This window comes from Rhinatrema bivittatum, chromosome 2, assembly GCF_901001135.1.
Source record: "Rhinatrema bivittatum chromosome 2, aRhiBiv1.1, whole genome shotgun sequence".
NCBI lineage: Eukaryota > Metazoa > Chordata > Amphibia > Gymnophiona > Rhinatrematidae > Rhinatrema > Rhinatrema bivittatum.
In genome coordinates this window covers 348027813-348054458 of record NC_042616.1, presented here as the reverse complement: position 1 = coordinate 348054458, position 26646 = coordinate 348027813, and the positions used below count along the sequence as shown (strand labels likewise).

At 43.2% G+C, this 26646-nt stretch overlaps 1 protein-coding gene across 1 annotated transcript in view; it reads right to left on the bottom strand.

Moving 5' to 3' along the window:
• Positions 1-26646, bottom strand: part of LOC115084679 (poly(rC)-binding protein 3-like) — a 1201673-nt gene that overhangs the window by 649456 nt on the left and 525571 nt on the right. The window contains exon 3 of the mRNA XM_029589869.1: positions 20673-20773. The gene's annotated coding sequence lies outside the window, so the exon portion shown is untranslated. The remainder of the gene's footprint in view (positions 1-20672; positions 20774-26646) is intronic.

The window sequence follows — 26646 nt, the reverse complement described above, 5'->3', positions numbered from 1 at the left end:
AAAATAACCCATGCTATAATTACACGATGTTGGGTTCCATATTAGGTGCTACAACCCAAGAAAGAGATCTAGGTGTCATAGTGGATAACACATTGAAATCGTCGGTTCAGTGTGCTGCGGCAGTCAAAAAAGCAAACAGAATGTTGGGAATTATTAGAAAAGGAATGATGAATAAAACGGAAAATGTCATAATGCCTCTGTATCGCTCCATGGTGAGACCGCACCTTGAATACTGTGTACAATTCTGGTCGCCGCATCTCAAAAAAGATATAATTGCGATGGAGAAGGTACAGAGAAGGGCTACCAAAATGATAAGGGGAATGGAACAACTCCCCTATGAGGAAAGACTAAAGAGGTTAGGACTTTTCAGCTTGGAGAAGAGACGACTGAGGGGGGATATGATAGAGGTGTTTAAAATCATGAGAGGTCTAGAACGGGTAGATGTGAATCGGTTATTTACTCTTTTGGATAGTAGAAAGACTAGGGGACACTCCATGAAGTTAGCATGGGGCACATTTAAAACTAATCGGAGAAAGTTCTTTTTTACTCAACGCACAATTAAACTCTGGAATTTGTTGCCAGAGAATGTGGTTCGTGCAGTTAGTATAGCTGTGTTTAAAAAAGGATTGGATAAGTTCTTGGAGGAGAAGTCCATTACCTGCTATTAAGTTCACTTAGAGAATAGCCACTGCCATTAGCAATGGTTACATGGAATAGACTTAGTTTTTGGGTACTTGCCAGGTTCTTATGGCCTGGATTGGCCACTGTTGGAAACAGGATGCTGGGCTTGATGGACCCTTGGTCTGACCCAGTATAGCATTTTCTTATGTTCTTATGTTCTTATGTTCCATGGAGAAAGCTCGATCGGATATGATGTACCCTAAGAAGGGTAAGCGATTACGCTCGAAGAGGCATTTTTCTAACTTAGCATAAAGATGGTTCGCTCTTAGACGTTGAAGGACAATCCGAACATGATCTTGATGAGATTCAAGGTCTTTGGAAAAGATTAGGATGTTGTCAAGGTATACGACCACGAAGGAGTACAAGAGGTCTCGGAAAATTTCGTTCATAAGGCGTTGAAAGACCTCTGGGGCATTGCATAGCCCAAAGGGCATCATGGTATATTCATAGGGACCATCCCTCGTGTTGAATGTGGTTTTCCAAATATCTTCAGGTCGGATGCGCACCAGATTGTGCGCACCCCTCAGATCCAACTTGTTGAAGACCTGTGCTCCTTCAAGGCGGTCAAACAACTCACTGATAAGGGGCAGGGGGTATCGGTCTTTGTGGGTTCTGGCGTTTAGCCCTCTGTAGTCAATACAAGGGCGCAAACCGCCGTCCTTTTTCTTGACAAAGAAAAAACCCGCTCTAGCAGGAGAATCAGAAGGATTAATGAACCCTTTTTCGAGGTTCTCTTTGATATACTCAGACATGGCTTGAGTTTCAGGTTGAGACAATGGATAAGTTCTGCCTTTGGGAGGCGTGGTGCCAGGCAGAAGTTCTATGAGACAATTGAACTTGCGTAACGGAGGCAAGATGTCCGCTTTCTGCTTTGAGAAGACATCTTCAAACTCAGCGTACTGAGGAGGCAAACCAGGTAGAGTGATAGATTTCAGAACAGGGATTACTGGAGATACTGGATGTAGACATGTCTTCTGGCATCTAGACCCCCACTGCACCAACTGCAGGGAATGCCAATCGAACTGGGGTTCATGGGTTTGGAGCCAAGGCAACCCCAGGATGACTGGATGAGCAGAACATTTTAATACATAGAAGGACATCTCCTCCTCGTGGAAAATGCCCATGGTCAGATGGAGAACCTCTGTTCGATGGGTGATGAGCCCAGGAAGAGGTTCTCCTTGAATGGAGACAATACGGAGACTCACATCTAATGACTGAAGAGGAATGTTCAGAAGCTTAACAATGTCATCCATGATGAAGCTGCCACTTGCTCCGGTGTTGACAAGAGCAGTAGTGGCGAAGGAGTGGGCCTCGATGTCCAGAGAGACAGGAAGCAAGAGTTGAGGGCTGGTGACAGTAGCGCCTAAGCTCAGGACCCCTGCCGGGCTCAGGCATTTCAGTTTTCCGGACGAACTGAATAAGACTGCAGACAATGTCCAGAAGTGCCACAGTAAAGGCAAAGAACCTCCTTCCTCCGACGGAGATGTTCGGTCGGAGACAGTCGCCCATGGTTCACCTCCATAGGTTCCACCACGGGAGAGGGTGGTGGTGCTGGAGTCTTGGCTGGAGGACTTGGGAAATGCATGGGACGCGGTGTAGGAGAGCGGGAAGCCTTTACTTCTAGGCGCCTTCGCCGGAGGCGATGGTCAATCTTCCCAGTAAGGGAAATCAGGTCCTCTAGAGACGTGGGAATCTCACAGATGGAGAGTTCATCTTTGAGAGCGCAGGAGAGTCCATCTAGGAAGATGGCTTGCAGACAATCTTCTTGCCACCTGAACTCAGTGGCCAGGGCCCTGAATCCACCGTATATTCAGAGAGGGTCCGTGACCCTTGGCGAAGATGGAGCAGGTTATGGCTGGCAACAGCCTGGCGGCCTGAGTCTCCGAAGGTCTGCTTGCAGAGAGCAACAAACTCGGATAACTTGGAAAGTATGGGATAAGAGCATTCCCATAAGGGAGAGGGCCAAGCGAGAGCCTTCCCTTCCAGGCGAGATAGGATGAAGGTCACCTTGGTGATTTCCTTCAGGAACAAGGAGGGTTGCAGTGCAAATTGCATGAAGCACTGATTAAGGAATCCACAACAGCAGCATGGATCCCCATTGTATCGAGGAGGTGCAGGGAGTGCCAACGATGCTTTGGGAAGCATAGAGGCTGATAGGCCCATGGGATTGGCCAAAGCTGTGTCTTGTAGCTGGGAACGAAGCTCTTCCACCAAAGAGGCTAGCGATTCCAAAGCATGGTGATGTTCTTTGACTGTGGCGGCAAAACCCTGTAGGGCCCTGGAGGTGGAGACTCCGCCGAGTCCATGGCCTTGGCAACCTGTTGCACTCGGGGGTGGACCCTTGTCCTGGAGCAGTGGAGAACAGGTCCCTGGTAGGGACCAGGAAGCACCTGCCCCCAGGGGGCGGAGCACTGGAGGAGACAGAGGCTAGGATGAGCTTCTCCACTGGAAGCCCGCGGTCCCCCCAGGTGGAGCCCGTAGGGACCCGGGCTGCTTGGACTTAGGTGGGCGTCGCAGGGTCTCCTGGCGAAGTGGTAGACAGGCATGCCCATGGATAACAGGGGAGCGCAGACGGAATCGAAGCTGTAGGTCAGATGGAACAAGGAGGACCAGAACAGCGTCGGTGATATCAAGGCAAGGAACAGAGCCAGAATCAGGAGACGTAGTCAATCAGGCAGAGGTCAGAATCCGAGTAGTCAACAAGGTAGAGGTCAGGTTCCAGAGGTCAGACGAGGTCACAAGACAGGCAGAGGTCAGTAGGCAGGCAGCAGGCAGCAGGCAGAGTAGTCAAGGAACAGGCCGAGGTCAGTACCAGAGAGACAGTCCGAGGGTACTACTTGGGGAGACAGACAGACGAACACTGGGACAGAAGGACACTGGAACAGTAGGACGCAGGAACAAGGCTTGAACAGTAGGATCCTGGAACAAGGCTGGAACAAGACTGGAATGAGACTGGAACGAGACTGGAACAAGGCTTAACACACAGTGACAATCTAGCACACAATACAATGCTGACCCAATTGCCAAGGCAAGGAAGTGCAGGCAGGAACTGCCTTAAGTAGTTCCTTCAATCAAGGCGTGCTGTGGAGCTAGGACCCGCCCCTGGTCCTACAAGAGGCTGGGTGGTCCATGCGCGCGTGCGTAGGGGCATGGCCAATGCCACGGAAGACGCCGAACTCCGGCGTGAGGCCTGGTGCGCAGTGGAAGGCCCGGCGACCGCCGCCGCGGGACGCCGAGGCCTGGAGGAGCTCGCGGCTGCCACTGGGGTGGCCGACCCAGGACCTGCAGAGGAGCCAGAGAGGTGAGAAGGCCCGTGAGTGGGCCAGATGCGGATGGGGCGTGCAACAAGATCTTTTGGCTAAAATGGCCTCTTTCACCTCACCTTTTAAGTATGCTGGTAATCGTTTTGCCTTCCTTCCACCTTTCTTAATGTATGAAATACATCTGGACTGTGCTTCTAGGATGGTAATTTTTTAACAATGTCCACGACTCTTACAACTTTTTACCTTTGTAGCTGCTCCTTTCAGTTTTTTTCTATTTTTCTCATTTTATCAAAGTTTCCCTTTTGAAAGTTTATCACTAGAGCCGTGGATTTGCTTATCGTCCCCCTTCTAGTCATTAATTCAAATTTGATCATATTATGATCACTATTGCCAAGCACCCCACCACCTTTACCTCTCTTACCAAATCCTGTGCTCCACTGAGAATTAGATCTAAAATTGCTCCCTTTCTCATCAGTTTCTGACATAAAACTGTCATTTATTCCATCCAGGAACTTTATCTCTCTAGCATGTCCCGATGTTACATTTACCCAGTCAGTATTGGGGTAATTGAAATCTACCATTATTACTGCACTACCAATTTGGTTAGCTTCCCTAATTTCTGTTAGCATTTCACTGTCCATCTCATCGTCTTGGCCAGGTGGACGGTAGTATACTCCTATCACTATACTGTTCCCAACACACAAGGGATTTCTACCCATAAAGATTCGAATGTGCATTTAGTCTCATGCACGATCTTTATCCTATTGGACTCTTTGCCATCCCGGACATAAAGCACCACCCCGTCTCCCAGATGCTCCTCTCTGTCATTGCAATATAATTTATACCCCGGTATAGCACTGTCCCATTGGTTATCCTCCTTCCACCATGTCTCTGAGATGCCAATCAAGTCTAAGTCATCATTCACTGCTATATATTCTAATTCTCCCATCTTACTTCTTAGGCTTCTGGGATCAACATACAAACATTTCAAAATGTGTTTTTTGTTTGTATCTATATACTGGTTTTCAGTTGACAGAAATAAACTGGAATCTTTTAGCTCAGGTAAGTTTTTAATTACAGGCACTTGGACTACTTTTCTTATTATTAGAACCTCACTGTCGGGATGCCCTAATTCTAAAGCATTATTAGTATCCTTTGAAGATACCTCCCTCCGAACCATGCGCTGCTGAGCGACTGTCGGCTTTCCCCTTTGTTCTAGTTTAAAAGCTGCTCTATCTCCTTTTTAAAGGTTAGCGCCAGCAGTCTGGTTCCACCCTGATTAAGATGGAGCCCATCCCTTCGGAAGAAACTCCCCCTTCCCCAAAATGTTCCCCAGTTCCTTACACTCAACCAGTTTCTAACCCAGGCCAGCACCTTGGGACTGACTCTCAGGCTATTTGGTTTATTAACGAACCTTTTATGTGGCATAGAATCAAAAACCTTGCTGAGGTCAAAGTAAACTACTTCCACTGTATGTTTTTGATCTAATTCTTTGGTCGCCCAATCAAATAAATCAATGATATTCATGTAAAACAATCTGCCCGAGGTAAAACCATGCTGCCTTGGATCCTACAATCGACTGGACTGTAGAGAGTCCACTATTCTTTCCTTCAGAAGAGTCTCCATGAATTTTACCACTACTGAAGTAAGCCTAACAGGTCTGTAGTTTCCAACCTCCACTCTGTTACCACTTTTATATCACATTATTGTTTATATGCACACAACCTAACATAACAGCAGGTTTGGGAATCCATTTTCCAGGGTCAATTTAAGTGTTATAGTCCAACAGAGCAGAACAGCCCCTACCCTTCACCCCAGGGCCCACTATTTTATTTAGATTGGTTCTGTTAAAATAAATTGGAGCTTTAACCTACCAAATATAGTTGTTCCTCCCTTTTAGTGGGATTGTTGTAGTTTCCCATGCTTTAAGACAGCTCCTATAAGTATAACTGGGTAATTCACATCTTCAGGGAAAGCACATTTGCTTACCTGTATCAGATGTTCTCTGAAAACAGGAGACTCACAAATCACACATGCCCTCCATCCTCCCTTTATGCAATTAGTCTTATTAGGTTAATAACGGAACTAAGGTATACTGCATGGCCTCAAAGATATGAGAAATGCTGCATATGTCCATAGGGATCATATTATTTTTCCACAAGGCTCTGCAAAAGTATTATTTCTTGGTGCCATTTCATGGCATCACCCATCAGTGTGACTAGTGATGCCCCTGATCTTCAAATAACACCCGCTAAGGCCGCTAACAGTAAGTAACTTCACTGTCTGGGCACATCCCTGATGTTTTGCTTTTTATTCCATGAGATTCAACTCTGGTGAAATTACCTCATATTTAATCTAATTCAATTCTATAATGTGATAACTGAAAGGGAGAGAGAGAAATGGCAAGATATTATATTACCTGCTTTTCTTGCTATTCCATTTCAATTAAGAAGCAAGGGTAAGTTGAAATCAAGCCAACATGGTGATAACATTTCATCCTTTGTTAATAATCAAGCTTACAGTTAATACTCATGTTTCCTGTCATCTGAAACTGTCTGATAAGGTACCGTGTCATATAGAAAATATACAGCAACATCATATGAAGTTAAAATAATATTAATTCACTTCAATTTTGTTATGAAATTAGCAGCTAAATATAACTTTTGGACATTTATATGAGGTTTCATGCAATTTGATTTTATGGACCACAATCCATAGCATTACTTTGAAAATCATTTATGTGAAGTGTAAGATAAATATAAATGAGAAGCTTGAGATTATCATTTCCTTAAAATAGGAACATGGGGCAGTTTTCAACTTTTCAATCTTTGGGTACATTAAAGAAGAACATCTCCAGGTTTGTCTAAAAAAATTGCTATAAAGCGCCATTAGAAACTATGCCGTAGAAATATAGTATCCATGAGGATGTTGGAGACCCTGCAAACTGATTTGCTGTCTTAGGGTTTGTCAGTTGATTGGTCAAATGACCATTAAAGTTCAGAGGGCTTTCTGTTGCTCTGCTTAGGAAGCTATCACCTTTCCTTGATACACACCATTACTATTTTATTTAGCTTTGTATTGCTGAAGTTCTGTGCACTTGCCAGATGAATGTGGGTGAGGATTAGCTCAGGCAAGTTACCAAATGTGGTCATTTGCACGATAGGCCGATTTTAGGTATTCTTCATATTCTGTGTGCATCTATTAAAATGTATCTCAGAATGAACATGGACCAAGGGTTATGTATACATTGTTCAAAATAAAAATGTATTTATATCTGAATGGTCATTTTAAAAAATGTTTCAGCAGTTGAGCTTTTTCCACTGCTTTTTTCTCACCTATGCAACCTTTGACTTAGGAGTCACCTGAAGGCTCATAATATGGTTCCTTCATACACTAACCTGCAAGAAAACATATTTTTATGTTCCTGGGTATTTACAAATGTGGGCTCATATCACAGGGTCTCAAATGTGGTTCTGATTGAGCTGGAAACCCAAAGTATCAGGAGGAAAAAGTGCCAAAAACAATAAAAGAAAAATAAAAGAACATATGAATGTTTCTCTGTGGGACTTATTTGATTGCTGAAATGACTTTCTGACTGACAAAGGACAAGCATCATAGATTTATTGGCCTTTTCCCTACATTACACTTCCCAGCTATCATTTAATATTATAAATGTAACAAAATCTCACAGAGGGCAGATATTATGAAAGGGTCTTTCAGCCTCCAAAGCTCTTGATCAGAAGTAATAGATTCAAGACAGCATCAACGGTTTCCCTCCATTATGATTTGCAATTCCAGTTGAATTTCCATTGATCCTTTGTCTAGTATTTTCTTGTGTTTTAAATCCATCATCCTAAAAGTCATTTTTTGGCACAATGAATGTTTGTGTCTTTTAAATGGACCGCAATAAATCTGTAAGTACAAAGGTGCTCTTTGACTTGGCATATGAAAATATGATTAGGTTTATGAAGGGGTATTTGTTGATTTTATCTTACTCTAGCAATACTTGTGTAACCCCTTTTTGAGAGACACAAAATGACAAGAGGTTCTGATGCTTATTTAGAAGTTGAGTACCTCTGTAGATTAAAAAAATAAAACTTTGAATAAGCAGATCTGGTCTTGAGGCCAGGGCTATTATCTTTCATGTACAGGGCCAGCGTGACCACTAGGTGAACTAGGCAGTTGTCTAGGGAACCAACTATTAGGGGGCAGCAAAGAGCAGCAGAGACTCAGCAGGCCATGAGTGGAACCTATCCTGCTCATGGCTGAGAGAAGAGACTCAGCGGGCCGCGAGAGAAGCCCATCCCTTTGGTTTCCAATTTTTGCTTTGGTGCTGGAACATTTTATTTTTATGAGTTTTTAATTATTGGGTGTCATTGTATTTGTCTGCTATTTCAAAGGTTTCCTTTTATTAGTAAGGTTTTACGATTATTGATGTTTTCTATTTCTTCATTTTATTGTTTGATATCTTATGAAGAATGGCAGTGTTTCTGTTTTCCCACTGTTTCCCCCAGATTCTTGTGTCATGGTTTTCAGTTCAGATTTTTGTCTGCAGATTTTTAATTTTGACTTTATGGTCTCTTTATTCTCTATTTGGTGAGGTTTTATCTGTGTTCTGCATGTGTGACCAAACTTGAGGTATTATGCTAGCATGTAGTTTCTTTGGAGGGTTCTATAGCAGCTGGGCATGTTCTGTTTTCTAATAGGAGGTATATTGGTGTTTTAGGACCTGAAGTTATATTTACAGCGTTGCCTTTTCATAGGTAGGGTTGTTACTATTTGAGTGCTGGTAGTGCTGTTTAGGTATGGGAGGTTTACTATATTGTAATTCACTTTACTCATGGCTTTAAGTACCATGTCTACACACAACATGCATTACAATAAGTCTAATACCATATAGGATCCAAGTGTTTTGTTTTTTTTGCCTTTTAGCTGACTAACCTTAGAAAGACATGGATTTGTTGGAGAAAGAGTAAAGGACATAGTCAAACAGTCTCTCCCTACTTGTTTTTAGTGAGCAATAAAGATTTCTTGCCTGGGGTCGAAGAATCAGTGAAGCAATATAAGAACCAACTGTATAAACAAATAAATGTAGAAGAACACATGCAGCGCAATAGCACAATGGGAAATTTTCAGCGCAGGTCAGCTTTACATCAAACAAACATAAGAACATAAGAACTTGCCATGCTGGGTCAGACTAAGGGTCCATCAAGCCCAGCATCCTGTTTCCAAGAGAGGCCAAACCAGGCCACAAGAACCTGGCAATTACCCAAACACTAAGAAGATCCCATACTACTGATGCAATTAATAGCAGTGGTTATTCCCTAAGTAAGACTCAGAAGCTCTCCACGGCCGCTTTTCCTGTCTGTATGAGCTGAATATTAAATCTAAATCACATTTGTTCTTTATTAAATGCAAAAAACAGAGTGCCGGTCAGGCAGACCACTTCAGCTCACCAATATCACCACACTAAATATCGCCAGACAGTACTCATTTACTTAAGCTATGTTGTATTCACACTGTAACCAGAAATTCTTTATTTCTTTTTTGGTAGTAAACCAGTGTGTATCCCCTTTATGGTATACTCTCAGATGAGCTGGAAATTGAAGGGAAAATTTGATGCCTTTATTAAAGAGCTGAGATCAGTAAGATATTATTTCCTTGTGGGCCTTCACATGCACATGTGCTGAGAAATCAGGAAATAGCAAAATCTTATTCCATTATACAGCAACTCTTCATTTGTGATATATATCCAATATCTTAGTTTTGTCAAGAAAATTGAGGATTTTGGCAATGGCTTGCCTGGGTTTAGTAGATTTGCAGCATTAGGTCTCAACCGATGTGCACGCTCTACAAATATTGGCCTGCTCGTTCCGGCCACTCCTAGGATCTCCAGCAGCCAATTTTCAAACCATCTTCTCCCTGCAGCAACTCAGGAAGCTCCTGAATATATATATATATTATTTCTTCTGCTGTTGTTTTCCAGCTCATCGAGTTTAGTTTCCAAATCTTGGGGGTTTTTTTGCAGTTGCATCTTCACTGTGCCCACATCTTCAAACCATTCTTCATGATGATTAACTTTCTGGTCTACGGTGTTAATGGCCAGCTGATTATTCTCATGAGATTCAACGAGCGATGACTAACATTTGCAGTTGATCTTTCAGTGCCACTGATACCACTTTTGTTAAATTGTGCAGCAAGGCCTCTGATGTCCCTTCCATCTGTAGCGTGTGCTGCTGCCATCTTTTCTTCCTGCAAGGTCACTTTCTCTGCCACAGTTTTCTTTTGTCTACTCAACATTTCAGTAATTGTCTTGTATACAAAATTGTCCATCAAGGTTTGTGTGTTACCAGGATGTGATCATATACAGCTGTTAAGTGCTGTTTGCAGAGATAGAGCAGAATGTCCCCTGATTCCCTAGGAGCAAGGACACGTGACGTCAGCTCAAGTCTACCTCATTGCCGGGACAGTTTTGCTTTTCTTAAGGAATAAGTAAGTTAGAACTATCTCTTCACACAAAGGAGTAAAACAGAGATGCCAAGGGTGGAGAGATTGTAAGCCAAAGAGTAAGATTTTTCACGTGGTGTGTCTGGGGTATAAATATGGGCTCTCTTGTATTCTCTGTGGGCTGCTTCCTGTACCATGGGAGGCAAAAGGTTGTTTCCTTGTCATGGGACAATAAACACAGTCAGACTCTGCTATTCTCAATAATTTGGGGAATATATCACTGACCTCCTTCCCAGTTCCCAGACTCCTACTGTCTCGGTTTTCTCTCTCTGCCTGGCTCTGTTATGGTCTCCTCTTTCTCTTCATGTGCACTGTCTGCGTGTGGCTCCTGACCAGGGCCGGTGCAAGGGTATTAGGCATTATAGATGAAACTTACAGCCTTGTAAACCCCCCCCCTCCCCCCACACACATGCAATTAGTAATTATGCATTTATAACAGAATTTACATGAAAAAGGACATTGCAAGTATAATCTTCTGAGATAAAAGTATCACTTAAAATAACATGTATTATATTTATTGCTGTGCTGCCAACTAGAAAACCTGCAAAAAAGCAAAAAGATACTCGAACCTATATGGCATTAAGCCTTTTGTACTTTGTGTTGTGTTTGGGCTTGGCCCTAGCCATGAATAAACAATTTCAATTACAATATAGTTAAACTCCAATACCAAAACAGCACTATCTGCCACATCTCACAGTAACAACCCTACCTATGAAAAGGCAACACTGAAAATATCACACTAGACCCTAAAATACCAATACACTTCCTATTAGAACAAGCCAAGCTGCTATAGATCCTTGCACAGAAACTACATGATAGAAGAATACCTCACCTTGGTCATATTTGCAGAACACAGACATATTCTCACCAAATACAGAATAAGGAGACCATAAAGTATAAATAGAAATGTATAGACAAAACTGAATTGGAATCTGCAACAAGCCAATCTCTGTATGCAGTGCAACAATGGAAAAACAGAAACATCACTATGCCTCATAAAACATCAAACAGCAAAATTAAGAGAAATAAAACATCAATCATAATAGTAACAACATATTATGAAAAAGAATATTTCAAAACAGCTGACATATAGAACATCCAATATTTAAACTTGTATGAAAATGTAAAAAATTTCCCAAAAATCAATTAAATATTTCAAAAGAGCAGACAAATCAAATAGCACCCAATAACTAAAACTAATAAAAGAAATTTGACACTCCTCATACCTGGGAACTTTTGATTTCCAGTCACACTGAGACTGTCGTGGATTAGTTGGGGGAAGAGGGTGTGGGGCATGTGCACAAACTTTGCCCTCTCTCTCATATAAACACACTAACACATATTTCGTTCTCTTGTATTTACACGCTCTCATTCTCTCTCATGCTCACACATATATACATACACAAACTCACCCACTTCTCCCCCCTCCAGAACGCATAAGTTGAGGCATTCTCTACCTTCAACCCACACAGCTGATGGGACGACTCCTCTTTCCTCTCAGGTTGTGTGCCAATGCTGCTCCTGATCCTTCCCTCTCACTCTCCCACCACTTTCCCTTCCCCCTTCCTTCTCACTCACTCACTCACCCACCCACCCTACTTTCCTTCCCTCCCCTCTCACCCACTTCCCTTTCCTTTCCTTTCACCCTCTCTTCCTTCCTTTCCTTCTCTCCCCTCTCACCCACTTCCCTTTCCTTTCACCCTCTCTTCCTTCCTTTCCTTCTCTCCCCTCTCAGCCCCTTTTCTTTTACTCACTTGCCCCTTCCCTTTCCTTTGCTTCCCACCCCCTCACTCACTACTCCACTCTCATTACTCTCCTTCCTTCCCCTCTCACTAGTCCCCTTCTCTTCCCCTGACTCACTCCTCCTCCCCCTTCCCTTCCTTCCTCTCTCATTCATTACTCTTCCCTACCCCCTCAATCACAACCCCTTCCATTTCACTTATTCAGCACATCTCCCCTTTCCTCTCCTCTCTTTTCAGTAAGAAGGAAGGGAAAGGAACAGAAGCAAGGGGAGCTGAGCAAATGAGGGAGATAGGAAGGAAAGGGAAGGGGAGAGGAGAAGCAGGGAAGTGAAAAATTCTTACTCCCCTTTCCCCTCCCCTTCCCTTTCACTGCCTGCCTCAGTTCACCTCTTGTGACCTGCTGGCACTAATTTTGTGTCGCCAAGGTTTTGATCAGCCCATGGGGGATGGGAACCCTGTGGACATGCCATCACTACACCACTGCGGTTCTTTAGTTTTGCCTCCAGGGGAGGTGGGAACCCTACAGGCGTATCATCAGTGCACCTCTGGGGTTCTTCTTCTTCTCACAGGGGATGGGAACCCCATGGGAACATGATCACTATGCTGCCACCATTTGAATGCATGAGAGGAGGGGTCGTAGCATGAGATCGTGAGACCCTATCCTAATGTGTGAGACTTGGCATGTCTAGGTAAAACCAGGACTGGATTAAGCTATCCTGAAAATCTGGAGCCATTTGGCAACCCTATGCTTTCCTGCTGCAGGTTCTGGCCAACAGAGAAAGTTTTTTTTTTTTATCAGCATGGCATCTGTAGCAGCATAAAAATTGTCTGGATTTCTCAGGCTCCACCAGCGGCAGTGGAAGATGATGGCATGGTGACAACAAAAAACTGATGGATTTCCCAGGCCCCTCCAGTGAAAGCAGAAGATGACAAGTAAGGATGATAACAATGACAACAAAGGCTGATGGGGATTTCCCTGGTCTTGCCAGTAGGAAAACAGCTGGTTGACTCACAGCACTGACAGGGCGGCTAGACCCTGTCAGCAAAATATGACTTCACCAACCTGGTTAATGAACAGAGACACTAAAGGGGACGCCAGGCCCATCATAAGAAGATAGGGCCGGGTGAGTAAGAAACAAAGGATGGTAGGTGAAAGGAAGAGCAGAGGCAGTGAGATGGAAAGGAGATTAAAGAGGAGGGAAGGAAGAGTGAGAGAGCAGGTCAGAGAACAGTGGCATAGCGAGGGGGGCCAGGGGGAGGCAAATCCCCCGGGCCTCAGGCTGTAGGGGGCACCCAGGGACAGGGGATCCCATCTCATCCGGCGGCAGAAAAAGAGGAGGCCCATGGCTGCTGGGGGAAGCCATCCCTTCCGGTGGCAGAAGAAGAAGAGACCTGCAGCCTGGGTAGCTCATCCCGTCCGGTGGCAGAAGAAGTGGAAGCTTGTGTCTGCCTAGAGTGCTGGGGGGTGACGCCAGCAGCAGAGAGCCAGGATGTTCCACATACCGAGGGGGAAGGTGCATGCAGCTGAACAGTTATTCCCTCACCTCCCGATACAGCCCTTTCTTTTAAGAATGCTGCACCAGGGGAGAGAAGAAGAGTTGCTGCACCTGTTCTGGGTGTCTGAGGCTGCCATCAAAACAAAGAGAGGGGGCCTGCCTTTAGTGTGTATATGTGTATGAATGGGTGCTTGTGTGTGTGTGAATCAACTGGTGCCTGCTTGGAGGTCTATCTGTCTGTGTGTGAGAGCATGGGTGCCTGCCTGGGGGTCTGTGTGTGTGTGATAGAGAGATGAATGGATGCCTGCCTGGGGGTCTATGTGTGTGTGTGTGTGTGTGTGTGTATGTGAGTGAGCGAGAGAGAATGGATGCCTACTTGGGAGGGGGGGGGGTCTATGGTATGTGAGTATGAGAGAGAGAGAAAGAGAATGGATGCCTATCTGGGGGTCTGTTTGTGAGTTGAGAGAGAAAGAGAGATGCCTGCCTGGGGGCCTGCCTGTCTGTGTGTGTGAGAGAATGGGTGCCTGCCTGGAGGGCTGTCTGTGTGTGTAAGGGAATGTGTGCCTGCCTGTGTGTGTGTGTGAGAGAGAATGGGGATCTGTCTGTGTGTATGTGAGAGAGAATGGGTACCTGCCAGGGAGCCTGTCTGTGTGTATATGTGAGAGAATGAATGGGTGCCTTCCTGGAGGACTGTTTTTGAGAATGAATGGATGTGTGCCTGGGGGGTCTGTGTGGGTGAGAGCCTGTGTATGTATGAGGGAATCTGGGGGAGTAAGAGCTTTTGTGTTGGGGGGGGAGAGTGGAGAGGCCTGTGTATGAGAGTGTGTGCGGGTATATAAGAGTATGTATGTATGTATTTGTGACAGTGTATATGTGAGAGAGAATGAACATGTGAATATGTGTGAAAGAGAGAGGATAAAGTCTGTGTATCCTACTAGCCTAATTCTCAACAATCTCAGAGTGACTGGAAATCAAGAGTTCCCAGGTATGGACAGCAGTGGCTTTTTTAAAAATCCTTATTAGTTTTAATTATTGAGTGTTATTTGATATATGTGCTGTTTTGAAATATTTTATTGGTGCATGGGAAATGTTAAATATAATGACTTCAATTAATAGAAGTTATTCTATTTGTCAGTATTAAAATATTATTTATTAGTATGATTTTAATATTATAATTGATGCTTTATGTTTCTTGATTTTTGTTTTATGAGAAATGGTGGTCTGTTTTTCCATTGTTACACACAGAGTCTGGCTTCTTGGGGGTTTCCATTTCTGTTTTTGTCTGCATATTGCTGGTTCTAATTTTTGATCCTTTATTCTGTATTTGGTGAGAGTCTGTCTGTGTTCTGCATGTGTAACTGAGGTTAAATGTTTTACTAATGTGTCATTTTCTATGTAGGGCTGTATAGAAACTTGGTTAGTCCTGTTTTCCTAATAGGAGGTACATTGGTGTTTTAGGGCCTAGTGTAATGTTTGCAGGGTCACCTTTTCATAGGGTTATAACTGAGAGTGCTGATGGTTAGTGCTGTTTTGGAATGGTAGGTTTATTATATAGTAATTGTAATTTAGTTAGCACATGGCTTTCGGAAGACCAAGTCCACATCTAACATGTGTTACAACAGTCCTAATACTATATGGGTTACAAGGGTCTTTTTGGCTTTTATGCAGGGTTTTCTGGTTGACACCACAACTGTGCATGTAAATATAATATGCATGCTGTTGTGATATTCTTATTTGAAAAGGCTGTACTTTGAGTGTGTTTTCTTCATGTAAACTCTTTTATTATAAATGCATAATTTGAAATTGTGTGTGAAGTGGGCATGGCAGGGGAAGGGCTGCGCATAAAGCTGTAAGATTCACTTAGGGAACCTAATACTCTTGCATTGACCCTGATTAGTAAAACAATACAAATTAATTGTTAAATAAAACAGAATGAGGAGGGGCCAGCCCAGTAATTGTTTGCACAGGGCTGCAGAAAAGTTAACACTGGCCCTACTTGGCAGTGCCATGTGGTGATGTGTTGGCGAGGTTCCCATCCCTCCCCAGTGAAGAGACCCTGTGTGGTGGTGCCATGTGGTGATGCGCTGGCAGTTGATAAGGGGAGGAGAACGAGAGAGGTCCTATAGGGGAGACAACACTGATCGCTTTGTGAAAGGAAGTTGCGGAATATACAATTTTAATAAATAAATAAAGTGACCCCGGGACATTTCATTAAATGACTTGGGGTTTTTCATTTATTTTTTGGTTTTTTAGTTTAATTTTTTATTTATTTTATATTTTACTTATTTTAATATTTATTTTTTATTTTGTTTTCAGCAGTGCACACTATTAGCAAAAAAATGCACTAGTTGCAAATACCATGTGCTATTTGATACTAGTGCACACTTTCTGAAAATGAAAAATATGCAAAAGTTTTCATTTTTTAAAAATGTTTTGGCTCATTTGAAATTAAAAGCAAATGGGTTCATGCTTGTTTCAAATGCATATCCCTTTACCTAGCTGCTTGCCAACTTACTGAATATGGATCTCTTAAGACTTTCTTAAAAAGATCTGAACCGTGTTCACTATTGACATGATGGCATGATCCATCAGCATGACTAGGTGATTCACCTTGTCTTCAGAGAAGTGAATTAAATACAGAAGGAGAGTACCAGAAAAGCTCATACAGGTACTCTAACCCAAAACTGAACAACTCAGGTTCTTGAGGGATGCACACAGGTCTTGTTTTCCAGGTAATTAAATGATACAACTTAACCTGGCTCTCAAACCAAACCTAGGCCTGGCTACTGCAGTGACAATCCATAACTGGGGTCATCGACCATGATTTCCTCTAGAATCTTGTACATGTACACCATGAATCAGGACACTTGGTATTACCATTGTAAAATAATGAGCTCTTCTCCCCAAGATGATATGGAGGCTCTTTCTGTAGCATACCTAGTTCCAGCTAGAGTAAAGCAAAGTGGGATTCAGAAATTGAACCCAAGTCTCCAGAATGACCCCTGAACGACTGGAGCAGCTTCCTCCAAAAACATACATTAATGGAACATTTCTGTTCAAAATATTTTATGAGAGGTGGGGAGGGTTGCAATGTAAGGAAATGTAAATTAATTTGAAAACAGAATAGTTTCTCAGCAGTTCACTAATAAAGATGATTCCTGTGGCACTTATGGTCTTAGCCTGAACCACACTGAAGCTCCAGTAGGGCAGTTCAAGCTTGCAAGGAACAAGCAACTTTCACTATCCTATTGGAACTCCATCATGCTTAGAATAAGCTTTTGGAGATTCTTTTGGTTGATGCAGTATCAGGAAGACTTGGTCCATCTTTGAAGTAAGTTTTCTTTCCTTCAGCTGCAAGAAATTAAAAAAACAATTGACCCTGATTCTAAATAAGTGACTTTAACTTCTACCTATCCTTAACTTCTACTTTATTAGATAGAAGGTAATGGAAATTGAGTATGTGTCTTTAAGAAGTGATGGATTCACCTGTGACCTTTCTGAATATAAGCATGAGACTTTCAGTTGGATGGAGGGCTTTAAGGTCAAGGGTTGATTGAAGAGAAGCAGTAGTGATTTTGCTCATTCTCTTTTAGTCTCTTTGTGATGAGGTTTTTAAGAGAGAAGAAAACCAGGGAAGGATATTATATTTCCTATGGAGGAACATATCAAACATTCTACTCCTAGGCCAAAGGCCTCTATGCTAAAGAGCCGCAGGAGGACCATGGGGACAAAGGACAAGGAAATCCTGATATTGAAAGTCTTAGCTTTTCTCAACTTTCAGAACTTAGTAAATGGATTATCTATACTGAGGATGAACTGTAATGGATAGCCAGAAGATCAGTATGCTCAGAAGACATATTTGCTGCTATTACTGTGTCCTACTTTCTGTGACCCTTTAATTGTAGACCCTGTGGTTTGAATTTTGATTATGTACCTCAAGTTTTGTGTTTATTGAAGAAATAATTTGGCAATTTTGAACCACTATTCCAGGTTTGGACTGAACTCACTTCTTGGGTTTGGTCTGAGTGAGATTGAGATTGCCATCCATTCAGTCATGGGAAGGAGCCAGTCATTTAATGGGGTGAACGGTTCAGCTACAGAAGGGAAAGCCTTCCTGCCCAGTGAAGGATTCATGTTGCATTTGATCCACTATAAGAATTGCTCAACCACAATCTAAAGAATCCAGTAACTAAGAAAGGGTTTGAAACCCACCCACCAAGCAAATGTTACACAGTAATACAGGGAAGCTTCTTCATAATGTTAAGCATGACTAGAGGGCTCATGAAGGAGAGGCATTTTCAATGGACTAATTTGATATCAATATTATCCCTGCAAAAATTATGATGGTTGGTGAAATTGTTTTTTTTATTTGCTTTCTTGTTCTAAATACAATAAAACATAAATCAAATGGAACATTCCCTTTGTTTCTGCTTGGTGTTTATCTATTAGAACATTCAATGTGGAATAATATGGTACATTAAGAAAATGTACATTGGCTATCACATTTTGAACTCAATTTGCTTTACAAATTTGCGTTACATTCTGAAGTTTGTAATCCATGTATGGCTGTCCAAGGCCCTCAGTCTGATTCTTTTGCTTCACAAGATTTAAAAAAAAAAAAAAAAAAAAAATAAAATAACAATAATAAAATGGAACTAGCTCTTAGTTTTAAAGATTTAAAGATAGAAACATAAAAATGGTGCCCTTTAATACTTAGCTCGTGGCCAGAATGGCTCACTGAATGACAAAGTTTGAGTACTGCTGACCAATAGATTGTGTGTGAAGAAAAAAAGTGTACACATAGGGGCAGATATTAAAAGCTATGCGCGGGCGTAGCTTTGTGCGCACAACCTGGTGCACACAAATCTACGCCTGATTTTATAATATGCACGTGCAGTCACGCGCATATTATAAAATCCGGGGTCAGCGTGCGCAAGGGGGTGCACATGTCGAGCCCTAGGGGAGCCCCGATGGCTTTCCCCGTTCTCTCCGAGGCCGCTCCGAAATCGGAGCGGCCTCAGAGGGAACTTTCCTTCTGCCCCCCCCCCCACCTTCCCCTCCCTTCCCCTATCTAACCCACCCCCCAGCCCTATCTAAATCCCCCCCTACATTTGTTTTATTATTTCGTAGGTTGTGCGTGCCAGCACAACTGCTGTGCCGGAGGCCTCGGTCCCGCCCCCACCCTGCCCCCTCCCTGCCCCTTTTTTCAAGCCCCGGGACATATGCGCGTCCCGGGGCTTGCACACGTCACCGGGCCTATGCAAAATAGGCTCGGCGCGCGCATGAGCGGGTTTAAAAGGGTCACGCGCATATATTACGCGCGTGACCCTTTTAAAATCCGCCCCATAGGCTCTAACTAATCCAGAATTAAATCCCTTTCACCTGGAGGGCATGAAATTTCAAACATTTCCATACAAGAATATACACTGCTGATCTGAAAGTGAAACCTGAAAAATATTTATAGCAGGAAAAGAATTGACATCTTTAATTACAGTAAGTTAACTCCATCAATGGGTTTCAAGGATATCATAAACCATGAGACAGAACAATGATTGGTCGCAGGACACAACTTCCTATAACTTCCCAGATTCTTGTCTATGTTTAATTTGTATTAATATTCTTTCCATTTTAACTTTTTGCTCCCTTTTTCAATTCACACCACTATTCCCAGTCTAATCCTGCAACTTCTGCCTCCACAAAGCACTGAACACATTAAGGGCCTGAATTTCAAAAGCATTTACACACTTAAAAATGGGTTTTACATGTGTAAATGCATTTTACCCATGTAAGTGGGCTTTTGAAAATTGCTGCAATATATGCCATTGAATCCATAGGATTTACTTGAGTAAGTGCACTTTACACATGTAAATGGCTTTCTAAAATTGCTACGATAGTATCTTACATTTACTTGTGTAACTCCTTTTAAAATTACCTAAGGTTTTTGTGGGATAGATTCAGGAATTCATAGTGGCCCACTTCCAACACAACTGCCTGTGAAAGTAACATCATCCAATATTGATGAAGATGACAATTTTTGTCTGCATGGGTTTGCCATGACATCCACTTAAAACACTGTCGGGTAGATTTTCAAAGGGATACGCGCGTAGGATACGCACGTACCCCCCAAAAACTTACCCCAAATCCCCCCTGCGCGCGCCGAGCCTATTTTACATAGGCTTGGCGGCACGCGCAAGCCCCGGGACGCGCGTAAATCCCTGGGCTTGTATGGAGGGGCGTGTCGGGGGGCATGCCGGCAGTGACGCGGCGTTTTTGGGGCGTGTCGCGCATGACGCGGTGTTTCGGGGACGGCGCCGCGGGCGTGGTTTCGGCCTGGGGGCATTCCGGGGGCGTGGCCGCGGCCTCTGGACCAGCCCCCGGGACCGGAACTGAGAGCGGGGCAGCCGGCCGGCGCGCGCAAAGTTACGCCTGCTTCCAGGTAGGGGGACAAAGGTAAGGGGGGGGGTTTTAGATAGGGCCGGGGGGGGGGGGTGGGTTAGGTAGGGGAAGGGAAGGGAAGGGAAGGTGCGGGGGGTGGAAGGAAAGTTCCCTCCGAGGCCGCTCCGATTTCGGAGCGGCCTCGGAGGGAACGGAGGCAGGCAAAAGTACGCGATCGCGCTAATTTATAAAATCCGGCCCTGTTAGTGTTAGTAATATAACCAAGACTGCAAATTAACTGCTCAATAATACCATTAACCCTTTAGCTGTATAATTTGAATAGAATTTAGCAGCCACAAGGTTAAGAGAATCGCCAACTAAGGAGAGTATTGAAACAGCTCCAACATAAAGCAAGTGCCAAGAAGGTGAATACCATTATCTATGATCTGGGTGCAGCCTTTCAGGGGACTCCTGTCTCATAATGGCACATAATGGCATATGTTTGACAATAAGACAGGAGTCCATCTGCTTATTCAGCATGATAAGGAAGAATGACAGAACGTATGAGACAAAAGCAGAATTAAATGGACAAACACTGGAGAACTTACTATGAGAGCACAAGTTTAGAAATTCAGGTATACCAATTCCTTTTTTTTTGTTTCCTGCAGCAACTTGTGCACACGAATAAGGCAATAATCTTTTTCAAGTTCTGAAAATAAAAAAAAAACAAAATGTAATAGTAATATTTATTTATTTTTATTTTTTTATTTATTATTTTTATATACCGACATTCATCTCAATTGAGATATTGTCAGATAAGCAAAATGGAGTTAAACAGGCATCATAATCAAGAGATTTGTGGGTTGGATTACACTATCAGTGTCTATTCTCAAAACTGTAACAGATCGGTGGAGGGAGGTAGGAGGTGTCTGGATAGTCTACCAATTTATAACTAAATTCTACTGTTTGTTTCCCTCATCTTTGCTAACATTTTCCAAGTTCTTTACATATTTTAATAAACTAACATATTTAAGGGCTGGAACAATATCCAGATAACAGACACATTCTCCCTCATCCTTTTATTTTGTGATAGTGGACAACCGGCTGCATCATGGCGGTGCGGTTTCACCTGCCACGGTGCGGCCACACCGCTCACTATTGCTCCCATAGCGCCAGGGGAAAAGGTGCAGTTATTTCCTGTGGTGCTGCCGGTGATAATGTGAAAAACATTATCGCCCGCAAGGCTGCCGGGAGATAACTCTGCCCAAATCCCATCCACACTCCTCCTCCTCCTCTAATTTTAATAATACCACCGCGATACCGGCACATCGCACAATAAAGAATGACCCTGAATGTTGGCAATCCAACTTACAAATTATTAGTACATTCTAGTCTCATCTTCCATAGCACATATTTCATTAACTAGCTCAAAGGAGTTCAACTCTTGAAAGCTGGTCATAAATGCATTAAATTAGTCCAATAAAAAATCTTCTTTCTCTCTATATAATATGCTTAGGAGGAAGTGGTGTCGGTCTATAGCAGAGGACTGGAAGGCTCATCTGCATACTTCTCCCAGCAATAACAGCAGAGGACTCCAGCCCCTTCACTCGTGCTAACAGCAAAAAACCCATTTGTATGCTTTTCCTGGCAGATGATGCTAGAAGATACTGTGAGCCTGTTAGGTTTAAGCTTTCACAGCCCCTGTGCTCTAACAGTGGAGAACCTTATAGCTCATCTGCATACTTTCCTAACAGTCCTAGCAGAGAACTCCAGAGGACACTGTGGACTATTTAGGATTTAGCGCTAAAGCTCCCACACTGTTTCTAACAACAGAGACCTAGAAGGCTCAATTGAAAACTTTTTCCAGTAGCTTCAGTAAAAGATTCCAGAGGATACTGTGGACCTTCTAGGTTTTAGCTTTTACAATCCCATACTATTTCCAGCTACAGAGAATTGGAAGGCTCATTTGCATGCTTTTACCCAGCAGCCCTCCAAGAAGATTGTAGAGAACCCTGAATTATCTAAGATTCACCTTTGATTGCTCCTGTTTTTCTATCAGCAGAAGAGCTAAAGGCTTGTTTACATATTTTCCTAGCAGCCCCAGCACAGGATGTTAGAGAACACCATGAGCTGTCTTGGCTTTAGCTTCTACAGTCCCCACACTGTTTCTAGCAGCATAGAAATGGAGAACTTATTTGCATACTTGTCACAGCATCCTCTCCCAAGGACTTCAGAGGACATTGTGAGCCATTTAGGTTTCAGCTTTCATAGCACCTAAACTCTTTCTAATAGTAGAGAACCTGATGACTCATTTGCATAATTTTTACCAGCAGCTCCATCAAAAGACTCTGGAAGGCCCTAGGAAATGGGGCAAGATGGCGGCATGAGCCAGATGTAGTTTAAACGCTCTCCACTTATTTTTTTCCTTCTAAAGAATGCCACCTAAAAGAAAGGGGAAGGTTCATGTCTATCCTCCGGACACTTCCCTTCCCATTGGACAGCGTTTAATAACAACTTTTGCATCTGGTTCTACAGCAACAGAGGGGGTACCTGGCCCCACTGTCATGACCAGTGAGGGAGCACCAGAATTGCCTGGGGAAGTCACTCTGAGTCCCCCAGATCTTTGGCTCCCACTGGCTCCGGTAACTGCCAATTCTCCACTCTTGATTGCAGCGCAGAGTGATGACATAACCCTTGCAACTGCAGTGGGGGGAGGGGGGGCGGCCAGAATGGAGCTCTGCCGTTGTTGCCTCTGCTCTCCCCGTGCCTGTCGGATGTTTTAGGATCTCCCGACTTTGCAGCGTGCACTGTTACTTCATCTCCAGCTGAGACCCAGGGGAAGCTTGAGAAGACCACTGCAGTTTCAGTGAGAGGTGCTCCAGGGACAGTCTCTCCTGGAACTTTGGGCGAGTTTTTTCATCCTCCACCCAAGCCAGCAGTTGTTACTCTTGATGCCTTATGGGACCTTATAGTGGGATTTGGAGATTCTATGAAAGATTGCCAAACTAATAGGGTCATTTTCTAAGGTGCGATAGCCCATTATTGCATGCACGCGATAATACCCATATGCATATGATAATGGGCTTATTGTGGCATTAATGCAAAGGAAAAATTAGGGGAATGAGTTTGGGAGACGAGTTTGGGAGAGGTTTACAGAAATGGTATGGCGGCACTGCTGCGGGCAGTAATGTTTTGAACATTATCGCTGGCAGTAACACGGGAAATAGCACCACCTTTTAGCGTGGCACTATGGGGGCAATAGTGTGCGGCATGGCCGCATTGCGACAGGCGAAACTACGCCACCGTGATGTGGCCAGCTGCACACTAGTGCCCCCCGCCCCCTTTACCATGGCAGCTCATTATTCCGTGGGAATGATGAATCTAGGCCAAAGATTGGGAATCTTACTACCAAGGTGGACTCTATAGAGGCAAAATATGATGGTCAGATTAGTGATCTTAAATCTCAAATAATGACATCGGAGGCGGCTGTTTCCAAGATTCAATCTTGTAATTTTAAAATGATTAAAGATCTTGGCAATTGCTCCCGTAGGCTGGAACTTCTGGAGAACTATACAAGGCATTTAAATCTCTGCTTTCTGAATTTTCCCAAGGTGGTGAGGGGAGATTCCTACCATACCCTGAAGAAGTATTTTCTTGAAATTTTGAAATTTGAAGTGGAGAAATTTCCCTCTATAAATAAAATGTTTTTCCTTCCAGTTATAAGCAAAGAGAGTCTAGCTCAAGATCAATGCCCTGATGCCATTGTGAATTTAATTCAATTTCTTGAGGATTCTTCAAAAGAGATCTATTAGCGCTCAACTCTTCTTGTCTCTTTCATGACTGAACAAGAATTGAGTGAAGTTATGAAAAGGTGCTTTAAGAACATTTCTGTTCCTTTTTATGGTCAGATTGTACATATTTTTCCGGACTTCGCCCGAGCCACTCAAGAATGGAGACATGATTTCCTCGCTTTAAGATTGCAGATTATATCCTTGGGGTTCTCCTTTGCATTAAGATATCCTTGCAAATGTATTATCCGTTCTCAGAATGAATGTTTTATATTTTGCCTTCCTGAGCAACTCAAATCCCTTATTAATTCCAGGAGTATATTATCTTTTTCTCCTGGGAATCAATAGGTTTAAGATCCGATATTAAGGTTTCCCTTTAAGCTCCCATTTATTGTGGCTCCCTTACTTTGCTGGATTTCCTTTTCGAAAAATGACTTATCAATGGCTGTATTTTATTTTATTTGTATATTTTTTCTTTCTTTTTTTTTGTGTGTCAATTTTGTTTTCTGAAGTAAGGAATATTTTGCTTGTATATGTTGAAATTAATAAAAATAAAAAAATTCTAGAAGCAATGTAAGTTTCAGCTAGAGGACACTGTGAACTATCTAGGCTTTAGTTCCAACATTCCCCCACCCCCCTTTTTCCAGCAGCAGAGGATTAGAAGGTATGTGCCTTAACATCACTTTGGGCCTCATTTTCCAAGCAGTTTACTGCGTGTGATAAATTCACAGGAACCAGTTTATCATGTGCGGCAAAACAGCCACAGTGTTAGCGCGGCTAATAACTACAACCCTCAAATTTGCGTTACAGGCCAGTAAAGGGTTATTGTGGTCCATGATAGTTCCAGACAGCCTGTTGAGAGAGAGAACCTTACTATAGTGCCTATGCCTTAGACAGGTATTTTAATCCCTATGGGAGGGCCACCTACTAACTCGGGGTGGGGATTAGGTATGAGCGTCGGGGGTTGGGGGCCACTTTCGCATTCCACATGAGACCTACGGAAAGAACAGTGGTCTCTAGTGAAGATTTGCTGGCCGTCGGAGTGAGGAAACTCACTCCAAGAGGAGATTTGGGCAACGTTCTCTCCACCTAGCTTGCTGGACACTCTACCTGGGCAACAACAAGCTAGGTGGAGAGAATGCAGCCCAAATCTCTTCTTGGAGTGAGTTTCCTCACTCCGACGGCCAGCAAATCTTCACTAGAGACCACTGTTCTTTCCGTAGGTCTCATGTGGAATGCGAAAGTGGCCCCCAACCCCCGACGCTCATACCTAATCCCCACCCCGAGTTAGTAGGTAGCCCTCCCATAGGGATTAAAATACCTGTCTAGGGCATAGGCACTATAGTAAGGTTCTCTCTCTCTCTCTCTCTCTCTCTCTCTCTCTCTCTCTCTCTCTCTCTCTCTCTCTCTCTCTCTCCCCCCCCCCCCCCCCCCCTCCCCCCCTGAGCCTGAAACAGGCTGTCCAGAACTATCATGGCCTGTGATGAAAAACCAGCAAATATCGTGCACTGCGATGAAACACCCAAAGAATCATCACACACTGGGAAAACATCATGAATTGTGCTAATGTAATGGTGAAAACATCGCCGCATGCGATGTTTCCCCACTGCACGAAAGAAGCCTCATTTGCATTGGTAACACCCCCTAATGCGTTACCAATGCGATATTGGAAAATGAGGCCCTTTGTATAAATTTTCAACAACAGATCTATTTATTTATATTATAAAATAACTCGTAATTTGTTAAAAACAAGGATCAATTAGGTGTGTAACTGGGTAGTTAAAGGTAGATTAATTGTAGTGTCTGGAGAATCAAACATACAAATATAGACAAATATAAAATAAACTAAAGTACTTTTAATCTATTGGTTTAAACATCCTTATTCCCTTAAAAATGTTAAATGGTTAACAACTGAACAACTGAACAAAATTAAGATACATATATTATATACCACTTAGACTTGGGTCAAAGTAGTTTGCAATCTTACAAACATAAAATCAATTAAAACAGTTTATACAAATAGAAACATAAAACAAAATCACATCCAATCAAAATCGATGTAAAAGCAGCTAAAACATCAAATCAAAAAATAAATAAAAATCATCAAATAAAAACAGCAGTGAGAGAGGGGCTATACAGTCTTTTTTTTTACTGTGCCAAATGTATGATTATCTACCAGTTGGTGAGAGGTTGTATGCATGCACTTGGTAGAAAGAGGTCCAAATACTCAGAGAAGTCTGATATATTGAGGCTAGAGTAGCTGGAGCTCAGGCTGGCGGGAGGGCAGCCTGCATTGTGGCTGGGGGAGGGAATCAGCTTGGAGAGGGTAGGATGCACTGGGGCTGGGGGAATGGGCTTAGCCTGGGGGTGTCTAGCTGGGACTGGGGGGTAAGGGCAGGCTATGCTGGGGCTGGGCTGGGGCTGATGGGAAAGGGCAGGCTGCTGGGGTCAGACAGGCTGCACTTGGTCTGGCAGATAGAGGGTAATAAGTAGGCTCCTCCAGGGAATTTCAATGGGTGGCTGTGTTGAAGCTGTCACTGGGGCTATGAGAGTTAGCCTGGGTTGCGGCTGGGGAGGTTGGCTGTGCTGCAGGGGGTGAGGGGGAGCGGGTATGCTGGAATGGGGCTGAGTAGAGCTCATAGCAAGAGGGCAGGCTGTGTATATATATATATTTTTTTTCTTATACCCCATTTCAATTCAAGACAAGATACAAAGAATATTTTTATTTTTAGAAAAATGTTTTGTTTTCCCTTTATCTAATTGTGAAGTTAAAAAGGCTGGATGGATATTTTTC